Genomic DNA, 21,953 nt, shown 5'->3' with positions numbered 1-21,953 from the left:
GTTTTTCTTCTGCCCCTGTGTTGTGCCAACCAGATGTTTCGCTTCCCTTCCAGGTCGAGGTTGATGCTTCTGAAATTGGAGCAGGGGCTGTTTTGTCGCAGAGAAGTTCTGATTGCTCGGTGATGAAACCATGCGCCTTCTTTTCCAGGAAATTTTCGCCTGCTGAGCGAAATTATGATGTTGGCAATCGAGAGTTGCTAGCCATGAAGTGGCATTCGAGGAGTGGCGTCATTGGCTTGAAGGAGCTAAGCATCGCGTTGTGTTCTTGACTGATCACAAAAACTTGACTTATCTCGAGTCTGCTAAACGGTTGAATCCTAGACAGGCTTGTTGGTCGCTGTTTTTCTCCCGTTTTGACTTTGTGGTTTCGTACCTTCCGGGCTCTAAAAATGTGAAGGCGGATGCCCTGTCTAGGAGTTTTGTGCCCGATTCTCCGGGTTTGCCTGAGCCGGCGGGTATTCTCAAAGAGGGAGTAATTGTGTCTGCCATCTCCCCTGATTTGCGGCGGGTGCTGCAAAAATTTCAGGCTAATAGACCTGACCATTGCCCAGCGGAGAAACTGTTTGTCCCTGATAGGTGGACGAATAAAGTTATCTCTGAGGTTCATTGGTTGGCTGGTCATCCTGGAATCTTTGGTACCAGAGATTTGGTGGCTAGATCCTTTTGGTGGCCGTCTCTGTCGCGGGATGTGCGTTCTTTTGTGCAGTCCTGTGGGATTTGTGCTCGGGCTAAGCCCTGCTGTTCTCGTGCTAGTGGGTTGCTTTTGCTCTTGCCAGTCCCGAAGAGGCCTTGGACACATATCTCTATGGATTTTATTTCAGATCTCCCCGTCTCTCAAAGAATGTCGGTCATTTGGGTAGTTTGTGATCGCTTCTCTAAGATGGTCCATTTGGTGCCCTTGTCTAAATTGCCTTCCTCCTCTGATTTGGTGCCATTGTTTTTCCAGCACGTGGTTCGTTTACATGGCATTCCAGAGAACATCGTTTCTGACAGAGGTTCCCAGTTTGTTTCGAGGTTTTGGCGAGCCTTTTGTGCTAGGATGGGCATTGATTTGTCTTTTTCCTCGGCTTTCCATCCTCAGACAAATGGCCAGACTGAACGAACCAATCAGACCTTGGAAACATATCTGAGATGTTTTGTTTCTGCTGATCAGGATGATTGGGTGTCCTTTTTGCCTTTGGCTGAGTTCGCCCTTAATAATCGGGCCAGCTCGGCTACTTTGGTTTCGCCGTTTTTCTGCAATTCTGGGTTCCACCCTCGTTTCTCTTCAGGGCAGGTTGAGTCTTCGGACTGTCCTGGTGTGGATACTGTGGTGGATAGGTTGCAGCAGATTTGGACTCATGTAGTGGACAATTTGACTTTGTCCCAGGAGAAGGCTCAACGTTTCGCTAACCGCAGGCGCTGTGTGGGTCCCCGACTTCGTGTTGGGGATTTGGTTTGGTTGTCATCTCGTTATATTCCTATGAAGGTTTCCTCTCCTAAATTTAAGCCTCGTTTCATTGGTCCATATAGGATTTCTGAGGTTCTTAATCCTGTGTCTTTTCGTTTGACTCTTCCAGCTTCTTTTTCCATCCATAACGTGTTCCATAGGTCATTGTTGCGGAGATACGTGGCACCTGTGGTTCCATCTATTGATCCTCCTGCTCCGGTTTTGGTTGAAGGGGAATTGGAGTATATAGTGGAGAAGATTTTGGATTCTCGTGTTTCGAGACGGAAACTCCAGTATCTGGTTAAGTGGAAAGGTTATGGTCAGGAAGATAATTCCTGGGTCTTTGCCTCTGATGTCCATGCTGCCGATCTGGTTCGTGCCTTTCATGTGGCTCATCCTGGTCGGCCTGGGGGCTCTGGTGAGGGTTCGGTGACCCCTCCTCCAGGGGGGGGTACTGTTGTGAATTCTGTGGCCAGGCTCCCTCCTGTGGTCGTGAGTGGTACTTCGGCTGGTTCTGTCTATGAGCTTCCTTTGGTGGATGAGAGTGGTACTGCGGCTTCTGAGTTTCCTTCCTCAGGTGATGAGGTTAAGTCGTTAGGTGCTGCTCTATTTAACTCCACCTGGTGCTTTGATCCTGGCCTCCAGTCAATGTTTTAGTATTGGTCTTGCTTCCTCCTGGATCGTTCCTGTGGCCTGTCTATCCTGCATAAGCTAAGTTCTGCTTGTGTTACTTTTGTTTGCTATATTTTCTGTCCAGCTTGCCATATTGGTTTTTCTTGCTTGCTGGAAGCTCTGAGACGCAGAGGAAGTACCTCCGTACCGTTAGTCAGTGCGGAGGGTCTTTTTGCCCCTCTGCGTGGTTGTTTGTAGGTTTTTGTGTTTTGACTTCAAGGTCCATTGTGGTTCTGAATTACCTGTTCATAACATGCGGGGTGCTTACAATCTGATTCGCATCCGTGAGGGGGACGAATGGAAAACGGCGTTTAACACCAGAGTTGGGCACTATGAGTATCTGGTGATGCCCTTCGGGCTCTGTAATGCCCCAGCCGTTTTCCAAGACTTTGTCAACGACAACTTCCGGGATATGCTTTCCACCTCGGTTGTAGTCTATCTGGATGATATTCTCATCTTTTCTCCAGATATTGACTCCCACCGGAGAGATGTTGGCAGAGTCTTCGACCTCCTACGGGCAAACTCTCTTTATGCTAAGTTGGAGAAGTGTATGTTTGAGCAGGAGTCTTTACCGTTCCTGGGCTATATCATCTCCGCCCAGGGGTTGGCTATGGATCCTGCAAAACTACAGGCTGTGATGGACTGGCAAGAGCCCCATTCTCTTAAGGCGGTGCAGCACTTTATGGGGTTCATTAATTATTACTGCCAGTTCATTCCCCACTTCTCAACTCTGGTAGCTCCCTTGGTAGCCCTCACCAAGAAGGGAGCAAATCCCAAAGTGTGGACTGAAGAGGTCTCCAGGGCCTTTTCTTCTACTAAGTCTCATTTTGCTAGCGCTCCCATCCTACATCGTCCCGATGTCGATAAGCCGTTTATAATGGAGGTGGATGCCTCTTCCGTTGGTGCTGGAGCAGTCCTCTTCCAAAAGGATGCTCAAGGTCGGAAGCATCCGTGCTTCTTCTTCTCCAAGACCTTCACACCAGCGGAGAGGAATTATTCCATCGGGGACAGGGAGTTGCTAGCGATGAAATTGGCTTTCTCAGAGTGGAGACATCTCTTGGAGGGGGCTCGTTTTCCCTTTCAAGTTTTCACAGACCACAAAAATTTGCTATATTTGCAAACAGCCCAGCGGCTAAATTCTCGCCAGGCCAGATGGTCCTTATTCTTCTCCCGATTCCACTTCACCCTCCATTATCTCGCTGGGGAGAAGAACATTCGAGCTGATGCCCTTTCTCGCTCTGTTGTGTCATCTGAGGAGGAGGAAGGAGAGCCTCGGCTTATTGTTCCTTCTGAGAGCTTGAGAACCGTGGCTTGAGTGTCGCTTGAGTCTGTGCCTCCGGGCAAGACTTTTGTGCCCATAAATTTGCGACCGGAGGTTCTCTCTTGGGCTCATTCCTCCAGGCTGGGTGGACACTTTGGAACAAAAAGGACATCTGAGCTGCTGGCGAGGACGTACTGGTGGCCGCATATGCTCCGAGATGTCAGAGATTACGTTCTGGCATGTGTCTCATGCGCCAAAAATAAGTCTCCTCGACAACGGCCGTCTGGGTTACTCTATCCCTTGCCGGTGGCAGACAGGCCCTGGGAGATGGTCGGGATGGACTTTGTAGTGGGTTTGCCCAAGTCTCGCAGCTGTACCGTCATTTGGGTTATTACCGATCATTTCTCGAAAATGGTACATTTGGTGCCGCTCCCACGGTTACCTTCTGCACGGGTCTTGGCAGCGTTGTTCATAAGACACATCTTCCGCCTACACGGCATGCCAGACAAAATTGTCAGTGACCGGGGTCCCCAGTTTGCGTCTCGGTTCTGGTGAGAGCTTTGTCGTCTTCTCAGCATTGAGTTAAATCTCTCTTCCGCATATCATCCCGAGACGAATGGGTTGGTAGAGAGGGCCAATCAGACTCTGGTCACATATCTACGACATTTTGTTTCTGCCAGGCAGGATGACTGGGCATTTTTATTACCATGGGCAGAGTTCGCCCTTAATAACGCTGTAGCCGACTCCACTGGTCAGACACCTTTCCTCCTTAATTACGGCCAGCATCCGCGGGTTCCTGTGCCTATGCCCGTGTCCTCTGCTGACTCCAGGGTGGCAGACTGGGCAGTGGAGGCACGGGACATTTGGGACCGCACTCAGGATGCCATTCGGGCCTCAAAGGAGAGAATGAGGTCCTCCGCCGATGCACATCGGCGCCCTGCCCCGACCTTTGCTCCTGGCGATTTAGTGTGGCTCTCCGCCCGTAACATCAGGCTGCATGTAGAGTCCACTAAGTTTGCACCTCGCTACTTGGGTCCCTTCAAGGTCCTCGAACAGGTTAATCCTGTGGTCTACCGTCTGGCCCTTTCTCCACGCCTTGGTATCACCGACACCTTTCATGTGTCCCTCCTTAAGCCCGTATACATGTCCCGGCTTTCTGAGTCATCTGCCGGGACATCGGGTTCGTCTACGGATGATAACGAGGTGAACGCTATTTTGGGGTACAAGGTGGTACGTGGTAAAAAATTCTATTTGGTGGATTGGAAGGGTTATGGCCCTGAGGACAGGTCTTGGGAGCCTGCTGAGCACATTCGGGCTCCGCAGCTCATTGCTGCCTTCGAACGTAGCGAGGCCCAAGGAGGGGGAGGCCCTAGGAGGGGGGGGGGGGGTAATGTTAGGGGTCGAGTTCCTGCCTCTGCACAGGGGGAATCTCAGGCCATCTCCGCTGTGGTCTCCCATTCTTCTCCTGCCGCAGTGGAGCTTGCTCAGCAGAGACGTCGATCCCAGCGTCTCGCTCAGTCTCACTCTGTGCTTAGAGTTTCTGCTGCGTTTCCTGCTTCTCCCATTGAAGTCAGTGCTGGGCAGCGGCGAGCGGACGTTTCTGGGGCTAAGTCCTGCTTTTTACATTCTGAGCATGCCCAGAGTAAGATCTCTCAGTGGAGATCGAGGGTCACATGATCAGATACTGCAGCTAAGGTCCTTGTAGCTGCTAGGACTAAATCCTGCTTTGCACTCTGAGCATGCCCAGGGCGAGATCTCTCAGTGGAGATCCAGGGTCACATGCTCAGGTGCTGCAGCACTCCATTGGTCCTTCTTTGGAAGGTCCTAAACATGCTGCAGCTATTTAAGCCTCGCATGGCCGCACGGCCATGCGCTAGTATTGTCTTGTAAATATGTGTGTGTGTTGTGAGTGAAAGTCGCTCTTTAAATAACCATCCCTATTGAATGTCTGTTCGCGGAAGGTGTATGTTTGCTATCTAGCGCCCGACTTATCCAACAGCACGAAACACACATTACAGCTACCAGTTGCTGTGTCCGCCAGTACGGCGCCGTGCGCTTGCTCTGCGCTTTCCTGACCCAAGCCTGGGTGGTTAGTGGCATCCGTCAGTGCGGCACCGCACGCACTCTTGTGCCTTTATATTATTATTTGTGTTCCTCTGACACACCCAGTTGCGGTGTTGTGCCAGCAAGTGTCTAATCGGACTTCAATCTTGTGTAGGGGTTGAGTCCGCTGACTTCTTGCTCGCGCTTTATGTGCGGTACTGCGGTCCTGTGACGCAACAGGATCGCTTCCTTCACGCAGGGTGAAGTTAACCCATGTGTGTATACTTAGTACCGCCATATAGTCCGTCTTACTAGCAGCAGGGTCTTTTACCTGCACGGTGGACCTCGGACTGCGAACGCACCTAGTTTCTTATTATCTATACTTGGTGCGTTCTGCCGGTCCTTAACAGGGGTACTCTCTTATACTACAGGGTCTGCCAATGGGGTGCTGCCTTTTACTACAGGGTCTGCCTATGGGGGTGCTGCCTTATACCATGTTGTCTGCCTATGGGGTTGCTGCCTTATTCTACATTGTCTGCCTATAGGGGTGCTGCCTTATACTACAGGGTCTGCCTATGGGGGTGCTGCCTTATACCATGTTGTCTGCCTATAGGAGTGCTGCCTTATACTACAGGGTCCGCCTATGGGGGTGCTGCCTTATATGCCCCTCTTTTCAGTTTTGGAATTTCCAACAAAATTTAAAATAGGCAATAAATTTCGTTCAACTTCACAATTGTGTTCCACTTGTTGTTGATTCTTCACCAAAAATTTACATTTGGTATCTTTATGTTTGAAACATGATATGTGGGAAAAGGTTGAAAAGTTCCAGGGAGCCAAATACTTTCGCAAGGCACTGTACATGGAGGTTATCTATGGGGCCATAATACAGTGTGGGGATTACACTGAAGAAGCCATGATACAGTGTTGGAGTCATCAGTTTGGAGGCTACTAAGGGTTCAGTATACTGTGTACTATACAGTGAGGGGGCATCATACTGTGTATAGGGGAGCTGTACAGGGGGTGAGACTCGGGACATTATTAAATGTAAAGTGGGCACTTATTGTTATAGGGAACTCATGTTACTGTGACTATCAAAGGGGCACCCACAGGGCAATATTACTTTCTAGGGGGCAAAATATGGGCACTGTTTTCTAGGGCACTTACATTCGGCATTACTATATTGTAGATGGTTGCTTTAGAATTTAGAGAGCACAGAGAACCGCACAGCAGGTACAGCAATAGAGGCACATACGGCAGCAGCGGCTCAGTATTGGGGTATCAGGAGCAGTAATAGGGACACATACGGCAGCAGCGGCTCAGTATTGGGGTATCAGGAGCAGTAATAGGGACACATACGGCAGCAGCGGCTCAGTATTGGGGTATCAGGTGCAGTAATAGGGACACATACGGCAGCAGTGGATCAGTATTGGGGTATCAGGTGCAGTAATAGGGACACATACGGCAGCAGCGGCTCAGTATTGGGGCATCAGGGGCAGTAATAGGGACACATACGGCAGCAGAGGCTCAGTATTGGGGTATCAGGGGCAATAATAAGGACACATACAGCAGCAGCGGCTCAGTATTGGGGTATATGCAGGATGAGGAGTTTGTGCAGGTTGGCAAAAGATGGTGATGGGGCTGGAATATGAGAAGTGATAAGTGAAATGTGTCTTTGTTGTATTCTCTGCAGTCGAGTCGTGGCTGGAAGAAGTTGTCATGTCGGTCTGGGCCAGATGGAAAAGATGTGAAAAGTGACAACTCCATCAGAAAGAACGTCAGCGGTAAGACATTATCTGTAACTGTGCTGTGATCTCTCCGCACTCCGTTACCACTGCTATTAACCCTGTGTGTCCCCAACTATTTACTATTGATGGTGCCTATGCAGCATCAATAGTAAAAATATATCACGTTAAAAATAGTAAAAAAACACAAAAAACCTGCTATAATCACCATCCGCCGCCTTTCCCGCTCCTCACGACGCTCCGGTGACCGCTCCATGCAAGCCGCAGCTTCCGGTCTCAGGGCTGGTATACGACAAGGACCTGCCATGACGTCACGGTCATGTGACCGCGACGTCATCACAGGTCCTGCTCATACCAGCCCTGAGACCGGAAGCTGCCGCTTGCAATGGAGCGGTCACCGGAGCGTCGCGAGGAGCGGGAAAGGCAGCGGATGGTGAGTATAACAAGACTTCAACGGGCCTTCGGAAGGTGAGCATATGTTTATTTTTTATTTTAAGTCTCTATACTACGTGGCTCTGTGCTGTATACTCCGTCGCTGTGCAATATACTATGTGACTGAGCAATATACTACGTGACTGGGCAATATACTATGTGGCTGGGCAATATACTATGTGGCTGGGCAATATACTACGTGGCTGGGCAATATACTACGTGGCTGGGCAATATACTACGTCACTGGGCAATATACTACGTGGGCTGTGCAATATACTACGTGGCTGGGCAATATACTACATGACTGGGCAATATTCTACATCGCTGGGCAATATATTACATGGGCTGTGCAATATACTACGTGACTGGGCAATATACTACGTGACTGGGCAATACACTACGTGACTGGGCAATATACTACGTGGCTGGGCAATATACTACGTGACTGGGCAATATACTACGTGGCTGGGCAATATACTACGTGGCTGGGCAATATACTATGTGATTGGCAATATACTACGTGACTGGGCAATATACTACTTGATTGGGCAATATACTACGTGGCTGGGCAATATACTACTTGGCTGGGCAATATACTACGTGACTGGGCAATATACTATGTGGCTGGGCAATATACTACGTAGTTGGGCAATATACTACGTGACTGGGCAATATAGGTGACTGGGAAATATACTACGTGGCTGGGCAATATACTACGTGACTGGGCAATATACTACGTAGCTGGGCAATATACTACGTGGCTGGGCAATATACTACTTGGCTGGGCAATATACTACGTGACTGGGCAATATACTACGTAGCTGGGCAATATACTACGTGACTGGGCAATATACTACGTGGCTGGGCAATATAGTACGTCGCTGGGCAATATACTACGTGACTGGGCAATATACTACGTGGCTGGGCAATATACTACGTGACTGAGCAATATACTACGTGGCTGGGCAATATAGTACGTCGCTGGGCAATATACTACGTGACTGGGCAATATACTACGTCGCTGGGCAATATACTACGTGGGCTGTGCAATATACTACGTGGACATGCATATTCTAGAATACCCGATGCGTTAGAATTGGGCCACCATCTAGTTACTATACAGTGGGGCAAAAAAGTATTTAGTCAGTCAGCAATAGTGCAAGTTCCACCACTTAAAAAGATGAGAGGCGTCTGTAATTTACATCATAGGTAGACCTCAACTATGGGAGACAAACTGAGGAAAAAAAATCCAGAAAATCACATTGTCTGTTTTTTTATCATTTTATTTGCATATTATGGTGGAAAATAAGTATTTGGTCAGAAACAAACAATCAAGATTTCTGGCTCTCACAGACCTGTAACTTCTTCTTTAAGAGTCTCCTCTTTCCTCCACTCATTACCTGTAGTAATGGCACCTGTTTAAACTTGTTATCAGTATAAAAAGACACCTGTGCACACCCTCAAACAGTCTGACTCCAAACTCCACTATGGTGAAGACCAAAGAGCTGTCAAAGGACACCAGAAACAAAATTGTAGCCCTGCACCAGGCTGGGAAGACTGAATCTGCAATAGCCAACCAGCTTGGAGTGAAGAAATCAACAGTGGGAGCAATAATTAGAAAATGGAAGACATACAAGACCACTGATAATCTCCCTCGATCTGGGGCTCCACGCAAAATCCCACCCCGTGGGGTCAGAATGATCACAAGAACGGTGAGCAAAAATCCCAGAACCACGCGGGGGGACCTAGTAAATGAACTGCAGAGAGCTGGGACCAATGTAACAAGGTCTACCATAAGTAACACACTACGCCACCATGGACTCAGATCCTGCAGTGCCAGACGTGTCCCACTGCTTAAGCCAGTACATGTCCGGGCCCGTCTGAAGTTTGCTAGAGAGCATTTGGATGATCCAGAGGAGTTTTGGGAGAATGTCCTATGGTCTGATGAAACCAAACTGGAACTGTTTGGTAGAAACACAACTTGTCGTGTTTGGAGGAAAAAGAATACTGAGTTGCATCCATCAAACACCAAACCTACTGTAAAGCATGGTGGTGGAAACATCATGTTTGGGGTTGTTTCTCTGCAAAGGGGCCAGGACGACTGATCCGGGTACATGAAAGAATGAATGGGGCCATGTATCGTGAGATTTTGAGTGCAAACCTCCTTCCATCAGCAAGGGCATTGAAGATGAAACGTGGCTGGGTCTTTCAACATGACAATGATCCAAAGCACACCGCCAGGGCAACGAAGGAGTGGCTTCGTAAGAAGCATTTCAAGGTCCTGGAGTGGCCTAGCCAGTCTCCAGATTTCAACCCTATAGAAAACCTATGGAGGGAGTTGAAAGTCCGTGTTGCCAAGCGAAAAGCCAAAAACATCACTGCTCTAGAGGAGATCTGCATGGAGGAATGGGCCAACATAACAACAACAGTGTGTGGCAACCTTGTGAAGACTTACAGAAAACGTTTGACCTCTGTCATTGCCAACAAAGGATATATTACAAAGTATTGAGATGAAATTTTGTTTCTGACCAAATACTTATTTTCCACCATAATATGCAAATAAAATGATAAAAAAACAGGCAATGTGATTTTCTGGATTTTTTTTTCTCAGTTTGTCTCCCATAGTTGAGGTCTACCTATGATGTAAATTACAGATGCCTCTCATCTTTTTAAGTGGTGGAACTTGCACTATTGGTGACTGACTAAATACTTTTTTGCCCCACTGTATATGCTTGAGTGGAGTACAGGCTCCTAGGAGCTTACAGAGCCTGTGCAATGCTCTGTATGTGAGCTCAGGCAGTAGCAGAGCGCTCTTGCTTCCCAAGGAGTGCACATAGGATGAATTGGATTCATTATTAGGGGTCCCTAAAAAGTAATAGGGTCCCTTTGTTCTTCCTGGAAAGTAATATGCCCCCTTTTTTCCCCTATACAGTAATAAGGTTCCCCTTGATGCTCCATTAAAAGTTATACTGCCCCAAGTGTTACTTTAACGTAACAATGCCCCCTTAAAGTAGCAATGCTCTCATAAAATAATAATGCCCCTTAAAGTGACTATATCAGCAGCTTTTTGCTATGCATTCTGACAGCAGCATCATGTAGGGACAGAGACCCTGATTCTGGCGTAGTGTCACATACAGAGCCTTGCAAAAGTATTCGGCCCCCTGGAACTTTTCAATCTTTTCCCACATATCATGCTACAAACATAAAAATACCAAATGTAAATTTTTGGTGAAGAATCTACAACAAGTGGAACACAATTGTGAAGTTGAACAAAATTTATTGGTTATTTTACATTTTGGTGGAAATTCAAAAACTGAAAAGTGGGGCATGCAATGTTATTCGGCCCCTTTAACTTAATACTTTGTGGCGCCACCTTTTTCCTGCGATTACAGCTGCAAGTCGCTTGGGGAATGTCTCTATCAGTTTTGTACATCGAGAGACTGAAATTCTTGCCCATTCTTCCTGGGCAAACAGCTCGAGCTCAGTGAGGTTTGATGGAGATCGTTTGTGAACAGCGGTTTTCAGCTCTTTCCACAGATTCTCGATTGGATCGAGGTCTGGACTTTGACTTGACCATTCAAACACCTTGTGCGTACATATAATCCCTTTAAAACTTCACCTTTAATAATATAATATAATAAAAAACATAAACCCAGTACTCCAAATGGTTAGGGTGCCTGACTGTGGAGGTTGGCACCCTAAAAGAACGATTTTTTGGCGCCCCTACTCATTGTGGACTATCCCTCTCTTCCCTACAGCCGCCCTATCAATATTAGTGGGAAAACAATATAGCAAAGAGCAGGAATGAAAAACAGATAAATCAAATCACATAAATTTCCCGTATAGATCCTGTGAGGCACCTATAGATAACATGAAATTTACTCCAACAACCTACATACATTCAAAATATTGCTTATCAAATAGCAATTTGGCCCACAATAAACTAAATATGTACATTAGAGACCCAGCATGCACTGAGACATCCTCAAGGATGATAACAATGTCCAAAGCCAAGTTATTATGTGCTATGGCCACGCTCCTCTAAAGCCATATGGAAACTATGTGCTGGTACAGCAGTGCTGAGGAGTGTTGCAAAAGGCAAACTCAAACTGTCAGCTACCATGTGTATTACAAGGGTTTGTCCCATCACCCTCTTCACTCCTACCTGCTATCCAACAATTGCAACTACTTTTAAACTCAGTAAAATTACATTCTCAACTCTGCAGCTATAAGTAGTGGACTCATTACAGCTAATACTGGTGCTATTCACATCAATGTATTTGCAACCTAAGTACCTTAGTTTTATTTGGCTCTATTATTCATGTGTGTAATGTTATCACTACAGCATTAAGTTTGCCTACTCATCACTGCTATCCTGCAGTTAACCATTTGCCTGCTGCATCTTCCTGTTTGCATGTCTATAACAAGTGGCGCAATCTGAGACTTGTATGCCCTAATGCAAAATATCCAACAGGGCCCCCAGCTATCATTGGTGTTTCATAGAGAAGTAGTCTTCTAATATGAGACAAAGGGATGTTTTGGGCCTCCTTATCTGGAGGTGATATCATTATGGGTGCAAGATGATCCCATGGTGCACCTTCTCTACCTTCTTCCTCCTGACTGCCTTCTGTAGAGTGTTTGATGAACTAGGCTGTGTCCACTTTGCCGCTGACTCCAGGTAGGATGAGGGACTAACTCTGTGGGATGTTATAACGTACATTTCCCAACCCTGTTTTCTGAATTGACCTTGAACTTTAATGCTCTCCTTGGCTATCAGATGTATAGAAATGGATGACAGAACTCTTTGTAAGACAAAAGAGTGGATCGGGACTTTCTCCTGTATAAAGACACCAATATTCCAAGAAACCCACCCGCAGCATCCATAGAAAAGCAGTAGACAGCGCCCATCAAGGGATGGAGTTCTAGACATCTTTTATTATGCCATAAACAAGATACAACATTTTGATCTACCACAGGTCTTAATGAAGCATTATATGTTCTCCTAGATATTGTCTATGCCAGCATATCCAGGAGGATCAAGCACAGACTATCTTGAAAAATAATTGTCATCTTCTCTTGATGATCTTATTTCTCTTTGGGTTGGAGGACTACAGGTTGAGGACATTTCTTTTTTAATTTTACATTTTTCAATGCACAGGTTCTCTTCAGATACTCAGTGCTTATACTCCGGTTATTGACTACTTGTCAGATCAGATTGTACAGTATAAATCCTTTTGTTTTGCAGAAGGCTCTTTGTCAACCACTTTTTCTGAAGCTCTACTCAGCCTCTAGTTCCTTTAACTTGCCTGCTCAAGCAGATGGTCCAGATACTACCTCCACATCGGCTGTTTCACTGCTCCATACAGTACCAGTGAAAGTTTGGGCATACAAGTTCACACAAAGGTTTTTGTTGTCCCTTTTTGAGTTCTTGTATGAAGTATTACATAAATTTCAGTAAGCGTGTTCAATGCTTTTTCCCAGTATGTGGAAAGGCATTGCTAGGTCCTGGCAAACAAGAAATGCCTTATCGTGGCTACCACGTACACATGAATTGGCCAATTTATGCACTAAGCTTTCTCAATTTTTCATATTTCTAGTGCAGTAATGCAATTCAATTTTCATATTTCATGGTTATTTGATTTTATATGAGTGGGGGACTCTAGCTTCATCACCTGTTCCCACTTAGTCTATGTTTGGATGTGACGGTCAGTTTTTTAAAATTTCTCATTATTACACATAAGAGAATGTATGGACATCTAAGGTTTGATTTCTTTAACTGTGTGGATTTGACAGGTTGTTGCCAACATCTGGTGAAAATTTCATGTCAATATCACCTTTATAAATATATTTACTTAGAAAATAGGTGACACTTTCCATACTCACTTCACCCGTTATATGCCTTGTTGAGAGTTCACTTGTGAAATCGCTTGCCTTCAGAAAAGTGTTTACAAGCATCAGGTGTGTTATACTGAGGAAATGTTGTACACAGCTCCATACAGTGCTGACCCCTATTCCACAACTGTTCTGAGCCAAAATATGGCAAAAACCACTCAACTAAGTAAAGAAAAATGACAGTCCATCACTAAGAGATGAAGGTCAGTAAATCTGTAAAATTGCTGGAACCTTTACGGTATCATCAAGTGCAGTCATGAAAACCATCAGCTGCTGTGATGAAACTGGCTCTGACGAAGCCATCACAGGAAAGGAAGACCAAAAATTAACAATGATGCAGAGGATAAGTTAATCAGTTACCAGCTTCATAAATTGCAAATAGACAGCACCTCAGATAACAGCCCTAATGATTGACAGACATCAAGTAGTGGATACATCTCAACATCAACTGTCCGAAGGAGACTGTGAGAAGCAGATCTTTTTGGTCAAACTGCTGAAAAGACGCTACTGAGGACCACAGCATTAAACACAAGGGTTTCCCAGAGTTAGATAGAATATTGTGAAAGGTCAAAACTCAAAAAGCAAAATGAACACAAAATACCCCAACCAGCATAATTAAAGCACAAGGGGATCTGAGTATATTAAACCATAAATGTAATTTTATTAACATGAAAAGATGCATATTAAAAAGTCCAAACAGAATATCGCTACTAAACCAGGGATAAATAAGGGATCCACTGTAAAGATTATAGCCTTAAAGTCTGAGTGTAAAGAATTATCACTAGACAAAAAACACAGTATGTGTAGAGGGTAAGAAAAAAGAGCTAACGTGTACTGGGAAACATATTTAAATCTGATCAATCACTCTTTTAGATTAAAGGGAACCTGTCACCAGCAAAATCGAAGATGAGCTAAGTCCACCGGCATCAGGGGCTTATCTACAGTTTTTTGTAATGCTGTAGATAAGCCCCCGATGTATTCTGAAAGATGAGAAAAAGAGGTTAGATTATTCTCACCTGGGCGGGTGGTCCGGTCCGATGGGCGTCACGGTCCGGTCCGGGGCCTCCCATCTTCATAGGATGACGTCCTCTTCTTGTCTTCACGCTGCGGCTCTGGCGCAGGCGTACTTTGTCAGCCCCGTTGAGGGCAGAGCAAAGTACTGCAGTGCACAGGCGCCGGGCCTCTCTGACCTTTCCCGGCGCCTGCGCACTGCAGTACTTTGCTCTGCCCTCAACACCGTCCCTGGGTGAGTATAATCCAACCTCTTTTTCTCATCTTTCAGGATATATCGGGGGCTTATCTACAGCATTACTGAATGCTGTAGATAAGCCCCTATGCTGGTGGACTTAGCTCATCTTCTATTTTGGGGGTGATAAGTTCCCTTTAATGTAGGATAGTATCCTCATGTGAGGGAGTGAATGTCAGCATATGACAAGATGAGCCCAGCAGTAGAGTGCTGGAGTGCAATTATCTAAATTATAATAAAGTGCATATATAAGGCATAGTACTTACAATCTTGTTAGGCGAAGGGCTCCCGCCCTGCCGCCCCGACGCGCGTTTTGCCATTTCTTCGTCAGGAGGCTTAGGACCACAGCATGAAGAAATTTGTTTGGGCCAAGAAACACAAGGACTGGACATTAGAGTAGTGGAAATATGCACTCTGGCTTGATGAGTCAAAATGTTATACTTTTGGTACCCACTGCCATGTCTTTGTGAGATCCAGAAAAGCTGAGTTAAAGGTTTCTAAATGTTTGGTGCCAACTGTGAAGCATGGATGGTGGGCGTGGTGGGTGTGCTTTGCTTGTGACACTGTTGGTGATTTATTCCAAATTCAAGGCTCATTTACCCAGCATGGCTATCACTGCATGCAACGAAGACATGCCTTCCAATTTGGTTTGCACTTATAGGGACCATCAGTTGTGTTGCAAAAGGACAATGACCCAAAACACACCTCCGAGCTTTGAATCATGATTGTGTACATTGCAATAAGAAAAAAGGAAACCATATGTGTCCAACCTCTTGACTGGTACTGTACCACATCTTCCAGGTACTGAACCACACAGATTGAAAGTCTATCCTCCATCTCTCTTTAAGATTAAGCAATGCTCAATTTCAAATCATTGAATAATACATACTGTAATTATAGATAGCTCCTATTAAACTTAACCTTTAATACAATCATAAAATTACATAATAGCACAGTATAATTAGAACCCCAAAAAACAAAAAAGGTCTGTATTTTATCCTATGGGGGAGGAAAGAGGAGGAGAAAAATCACCCTAGTATATTACTATTGTATCCCTGCCTACCAGCGGAGGTTGTGTTTAGATCAGAGCTTTTATTTCACTCCAAAAGTTATAGTTGGTGCTTTGAGAAAAATGTAAAAGTCAATATAATTGAGTAACCTCAAGAACTCAGATATCACAGTCCGTATGATGAAACAAAGTTAAGTTTATTGTGGGAATTCACAGCCAAAAAATAAATGTAACAAAAAAAAGCATCTCGATGTTTTGGCCTTTATGGCCTTTTTCATGGGTTTTTTCTACATAATGAAAACATCATGAGAAATTACATAAAAATGAATGCCAAGAATTAGTAAATGTAAAAAAAAAATTAATACGTACCAACATTTGGTTATAAACATGTTCTACACAGTATAATGTACAGTATCATAATCAATAATTCTATAAACAAGACGTGAAAGGAAAAAGGGATGTGAATCCACCTGCAAAGAAACAAAAACCAAAGAAAGGGGTGAACAAAGGCTCATGGAGTTGAAGCCATTTATGTGCTCAAAGAGAAGATTTTATCCCTCACAGCAGCTCAGAGACAGGAGTATACAAATCATATTTACATTGAAGCAATGTATATTACATATAGAGTTTATCATATATGTGAATGACCCTTACACCGTCGTAGGAGGGAGGTCCAGGGATTTTAGGGGGCTTAAGGGCCAGATAACATAAGAGTAAATGACGGTGATTCTAAAATATACATGCATCTCATAGATGAAATGGAGAAAAAGGTGTAAGAAGTTAAAGAAATTTATGCAGTACAATGAAGAATCAAGTAATGTCAGATTCAAAGGTCCAGATATAACATAAAAGAACAGAAAATAAAAGTATATCGGTATAATAAAAAAGGCGCTGTCACTGACAGTGGGATAGACAACCAGGAATTGTGCAATGCCACAAATAATTGTTACCTGTAGCTAGGGCTGTCGGCGTGTGCGGCGTGTACCAGCGGAGTAAGACGATGTGACCGCTGTGTGCTGCCGGAGGTCCTTTCATAGCACGGGAATGTCACATGATCCCGATAAGTCACGTGAAACTGTAAGCTGATTGGTGGCGGAAAGAGCCGAAGGAAGCGATCAGGAGTGCGCATGCGTCAGTGTGGTCCGTGATAGACTAAAGGGAAAAAGACAACCACTAATTGTGCGTGCGTGAGAGCCGTAATACACAGTGGAAACTAACAGCAAAAGAAGGAGAACATAGAAGAATAGACCTATACAACAACAGTCGCACTCAAAGAAGAGGTTTTCAGAATTTTAGTTTAGCTGAAAAACGTGGTTTTCCTTATTACAAACACCAAAATAAAGGTATCACCGCAGTGTTTCAAGGTAGGTAACGTTTTGACCCACAGGGTCTTTCTCAAACCTTACTTTTAGTTGTAGAAACAGAGCGGAGGGCACAAATCCCTGGAGGGGTGTAGGAGTCCCGTTAGGGGCTATAACTGCGAAAGCACTGGTGTCTGCGGTGGTGGTGTGTGTATATAAGAATAGACGACATGTGAGAAGAGAGAGATAAGAAAAAACAGCACATGAATAAAGGGACAAGATATGGGTACATAGAGAAAAGAGTAATATCATGACATGAAAAAAAATAAAGTGTAAAAAATAAGGTTAAAATAACCAGGAATTATAGGTAGAAATAAGGGATGCTGGTAGAAAAAAAAGAGAGAAAGAACAGTAAGTGAAAAAAAAAAGAAAAAAAGGAGAGAAGAAAGAGAGGAAGTGGATCAATGTAATTCATTACCAGGTTCATTATGTGACCTAAAAGAAGAATAAAGAAAAGTAAAAAAATACCACTAATACAACATTTCTTAATAAAAAAATATGGCATAACTCAAACAATAGGTGATTTCATATTCTCTGTTTAGACCTTTAGGGTTCCAGTGTTTGTAATGTATAGATCCTATAGGCCTCTCTCAATATCAGCATTTTTAACCTGTCTCCTCCCCTTCTTGGCACTGGGATACTCTCAATTACCTGATATTTTAATTGAGATATATTATGTCCTGCTGCGGTAAAATGTGCTGAGATGGGCAACATGAGTCTTTTACATCTGATGGTTTCATTATGCTAGAATATACGGTCTCGGATATGTTGGGTGCTGGACTAGAAGAAACCTTTAACCAGAAATTGTTTACCTCTTCTGGGGTGTGAAATGGTATCTCATTTGGTAATATTGGAGCACTGTAAACAGTGTAGACATGGAAAAGTGCCCGTTTCTGTGTGGATAGTGTTCTTTGTATATTCATGGTTTTATTTTAGCCAAGGTTGGCTTTGACCAATGATTTTCTGAGGTTCGAGGGTTTTTGTAACACATTATAGGTATGTCATTAAACTCAGGAATATTTGGGTATTCCTTACTCAAAAGGTACCAAAGACGATAGATACAATTCTTGATCATATGCATATAGGGATGGTACGTATTTACAGAAGGTATCCTACATCTACTGTGCTTTGTAGGGGTTATGGTGGTAGTGACATCAGTCGGTATGAGAATCTTATTCGGGTATCCACATTTTCTGTATTTATCTGACATTTCATCTAATCTAGTCTTCTTCTTAAGTTCATCAGATACAATGCGTGTGACTCGATGGAACTGGGATTTAGGTAAGGATTTCTTAACGTGTAAAGGATGACAACTGGTATAATGTAGTAAACTATTCTTATCAGTTGGTTTGGTGTACAAATCAATGTCCAATCTCCCATCATCTTCATGTGTAATTAATGTATCCAAGAAATTGATACTTTTTTGTGCTTTCTGTATGGAAAAAATGAGATTAGGCATACATAATTTAATATCCTGAAATAATTGTACAAGCTGACCCTCGTACCCTCCCCATATCATAAAGATATAATCTATTTATCTTTTCCAACATATAGAGTGTGTCTGAAAAAGTGAATGGGTATAGAAATGTGTTTTCTCGAATATTGCTATAAAGATGCTGGCATATGGTGGTGCCATGTTTGATCCCATGGCTGTGCCCATTTTTTGAACATAACACTAGTTAGCAAACAGAAAAAAAAATCATAGAAAGTGAATCCACACAAAATTGAACTTGTGGAGGGGAAAACCAGTATATGTAATCAAGAATTGATGAACTGCCCCAATGCCTCTAGAATGGTCAATGCAAGTATATAGACTACTTACGTCTAATGTGATGAGTATACAGTTGGAGGGGATAGGACGAAGGGATTTTAACTTTGTTAAAAAAAAGTCAGATCTTTGAGATATGAAGTGATATGAGGTAGCAAGGGAGTTAAAATTTGATCAAATGCTATGGGAAGTGGTGAAAAAATAGAATTTGCAGATGTCACTATTGGTCGTCCTTGGTGGATTCCTAAGGTCTTCATGTACCTAAAGAAATATATAGGATACTGGTGTTATAAGATGAGGGGTAATTAAAATTTCTTCTAATTTAGCATCAATGGTGTTAGGGGTCGAGTTCCCGCCTCTGCACAGGGGGAATCTCGAGCCATCTCCGCTGCAGTCTTCCATTCTTCTCCTGCCTGTTGTGAATTCTGTGGCTGAGTTCACTTCTGTGGTCACAAGTGGTATTGCAGTCTCTGGGCTTCCTCCATCAGGTGTTTTGGTGAGCTCGTTGGCTGCCTTGCTATTTAGCTCCACCTGAGTCTGTCTTCCTTGCTCCTTGTCAATGTTCCAGTGTTGGATCTGAGCTACTGCATCTTTCCTTGGGCCTGCTGCTCTGCTAGATAAGTGCTTCTAGTTTGTTTTCTGTTTTTTCTGTCCAGCTTGCTTTTAACTTTTGCTGGAAGCTCTGAGAAGCAAAGGGGTGCACCGCCGTGCTGTTAGTTCGGCACGGTGGGTCTTTTTGCCCCTTTGCGTGGTTTTCGTTTTAGGGTTTTTTGTAGACTGCATAGTTCTCTTTGCTATCCTCGCTCTGTCTAGAATATCGGGCCTCACTTTGCTGAATCTATTTCATTCCTACGTTTGTCTTTTCATCTTGCTAACAGTCATTATATGTGGGGGGCTGCCTATTCCTTTGGGGTATTTCTCTGAGGTAAGTCAGGCTTGTACTTCTATCTTCAGGCTAGTCAGCTCCTCAGGCAGTGTCGAGTTGCATAGGTAGTTATAGGCGCAATCCACTGCTGCTTATAGTTGTGTGAGGATAGATCAGGTACTGCAGTCTACAGAGATTCCACGTCTCAGAGCTTGTCCTATTGTTTTGGGTTATTGCCAGATCTCTGTATGTGCGCTGATTACTGCACGCTGTGTTGCCTGATTGCCAGCCATAACAGTACAAGGAGCCACACCAATGATTCCCAATAGAGGGAAAAAAGAAATCCTGACATCATTTTTTTTTCTTAGCTCTGTCTTCAGTCTTTTTTTTCCCCTAGACATTAGAGTGCTTCAGGACACAGCTGTGGACATGGATATTCAGGCTCTGTGCTCCTCAATGGATAATCTCGTTGTAAATGTACAAAAGATTCAAGATACTATTGATCAGAAATCGATGCTAGAACCAAGAATTCCGATTCCTGATTTGTTTTTTGGTGACAGAACTAAGTTCCTGAGCTTCAGAAATAATTGTAAGCTATTTTTGGCCTTGAAACCTCATTCTTCTGGTAATCCTATTCAACAGGTTTTGATTATTATTTCTTTTTTGCGCGGCGACCCACAGGACTGGGCGTTTTCTCTTGCGCCAGGAGACCCTGCATTGAGTAGTGTCGATGCGTTTTTCCTGGCGCTCGGATTGCTTTACGATGAGCCTAATTCAGTGGATCAGGCTGAGAAAAATCTGCTGGCTTTATGCCAGGGTCAGGATGATATAGAAGTATATTGTCAGAAATTTAGAAAGTGGTCAGTACTCACTCTGTGGAATGAATCTGCACTAGCGGCTTTGTTCAGAAAGGGTCTCTCTGAAGCTCTTAAGGATGTAATGGTGGGATTTCCTATGCCTGCTGGTTTGAATGAGTCCATGTCCTTGGCCATTCAGATCGGTCGTCGCTTGCGCGAGCGTAAATCTGTGCACCATCTGGCGGTATTGTCTGAGAGTAAACCTGAGCCTATGCAGTGCGACAGGACTATGACTAAAGTAGAACGGCAAGAACACAGACGTCTGAACAGACTGTGTTTCTATTGTGGTGATTCTACTCATGCTATTTCTAATTGTCCTAAACGCACTAGGCGGTTCGATAGCTCTGCCGTTATTGGTACTGTACAGTCCAAATTCCTTTTGTCCATTACCTTAATGTGCTCTTTGTCATCGTATTCTGTCATGGCGTTTGTGGATTCAGGCGCTGCCCTGAATCTGATGGATTTGGATTATGCTAAACGTTGTGGATTTTTCTTGGAGCCTTTGCGGTGTCCTATTCCGTTGAGAGGAATTGATGCTACACCTTTGGCCAAGAATAAGCCTCAGTACTGGGCCCAGCTGACCATGTGCATGGCTCCTGCACATCAGGAAGTTATTCGCTTTCTGGTACTGCATAATTTGCATGATGTGGTCGTGTTGGGGTTGCCATGGCTACAAACCCATAATCCAGTATTGGATTGGAACTCTATGTCGGTAACCAGCTGGGGTTGTCAGGGAGTACATGGTGATGTTCCATTTTTGTCTATTTCGTCATCCATTCCTTCTGACATCCCAGAGTTCTTGTCGGACTTTCAGGATGTATTTGAAGAGTCCAAGTCTGATGCCCTACCTCCGCATAGGAATTGTGATTGTGCTATCGATTTGATTCCTGGTAGTAAATTCCCTAAGGGTCGTTTATTTAATTTGTCCGTACCTGAACACACCGCTATGCGCAGTTATGTGAAGGAGTCCCTGGAGAAGGGACATATTCGCCCATCGTCGTCACCATTGGGAGCAGGGTTCTTTTTTGTAGCCAAGAAGGATGGTTCGCTAAGACCGTGTATTGATTACCGCCTTCTTAATAAGATCACTGTTAAGTTTCAGTATCCCTTGCCATTGATTTCTGACTTGTTTGCTCGGATTAAGGGGGCTAGTTGGTTCACCAAGATAGATCTTCGTGGTGCGTATAATCTGGTGAGAATCAGGCAAGGAGATGAATGGAAAACGGCATTTAATACGCCCGAGGGTCATTTTGAGTATCTGGTGATGCCGTTCGGACTTGCCAATGCTCCATCTGTTTTTCAGTCTTTTATGCATGACATTTTCCGTGAGTATCTGGATAAATTCTTGATTGTTTACTTGGATGACATTTTGATCT

General features: G+C 44.3%; 1 long non-coding RNA gene across 1 annotated transcript in view; it reads right to left on the bottom strand.

Annotated features, from left to right (window-relative positions):
* Positions 1–15,935: 15,935 nt before the first annotated feature.
* LOC138675685 (uncharacterized) overlaps positions 15,936–21,953 on the bottom strand; it is a 79,099-nt gene continuing 73,081 nt past the window's right edge. The window contains exons 2-3 of the long non-coding RNA XR_011320703.1: positions 16,677–16,878; positions 15,936–16,196 (exon numbers count right to left, since the gene is read on the bottom strand). This is a non-coding gene — a long non-coding RNA (uncharacterized lncRNA). The remainder of the gene's footprint in view (positions 16,197–16,676; positions 16,879–21,953) is intronic.

This window comes from Ranitomeya imitator, chromosome 4 (assembly GCF_032444005.1).
Source record: "Ranitomeya imitator isolate aRanImi1 chromosome 4, aRanImi1.pri, whole genome shotgun sequence".
NCBI lineage: Eukaryota > Metazoa > Chordata > Amphibia > Anura > Dendrobatidae > Ranitomeya > Ranitomeya imitator.
Note: the sequence above shows the minus strand (reverse complement) of the source record. Positions and strands in the feature narration are given on the sequence as shown.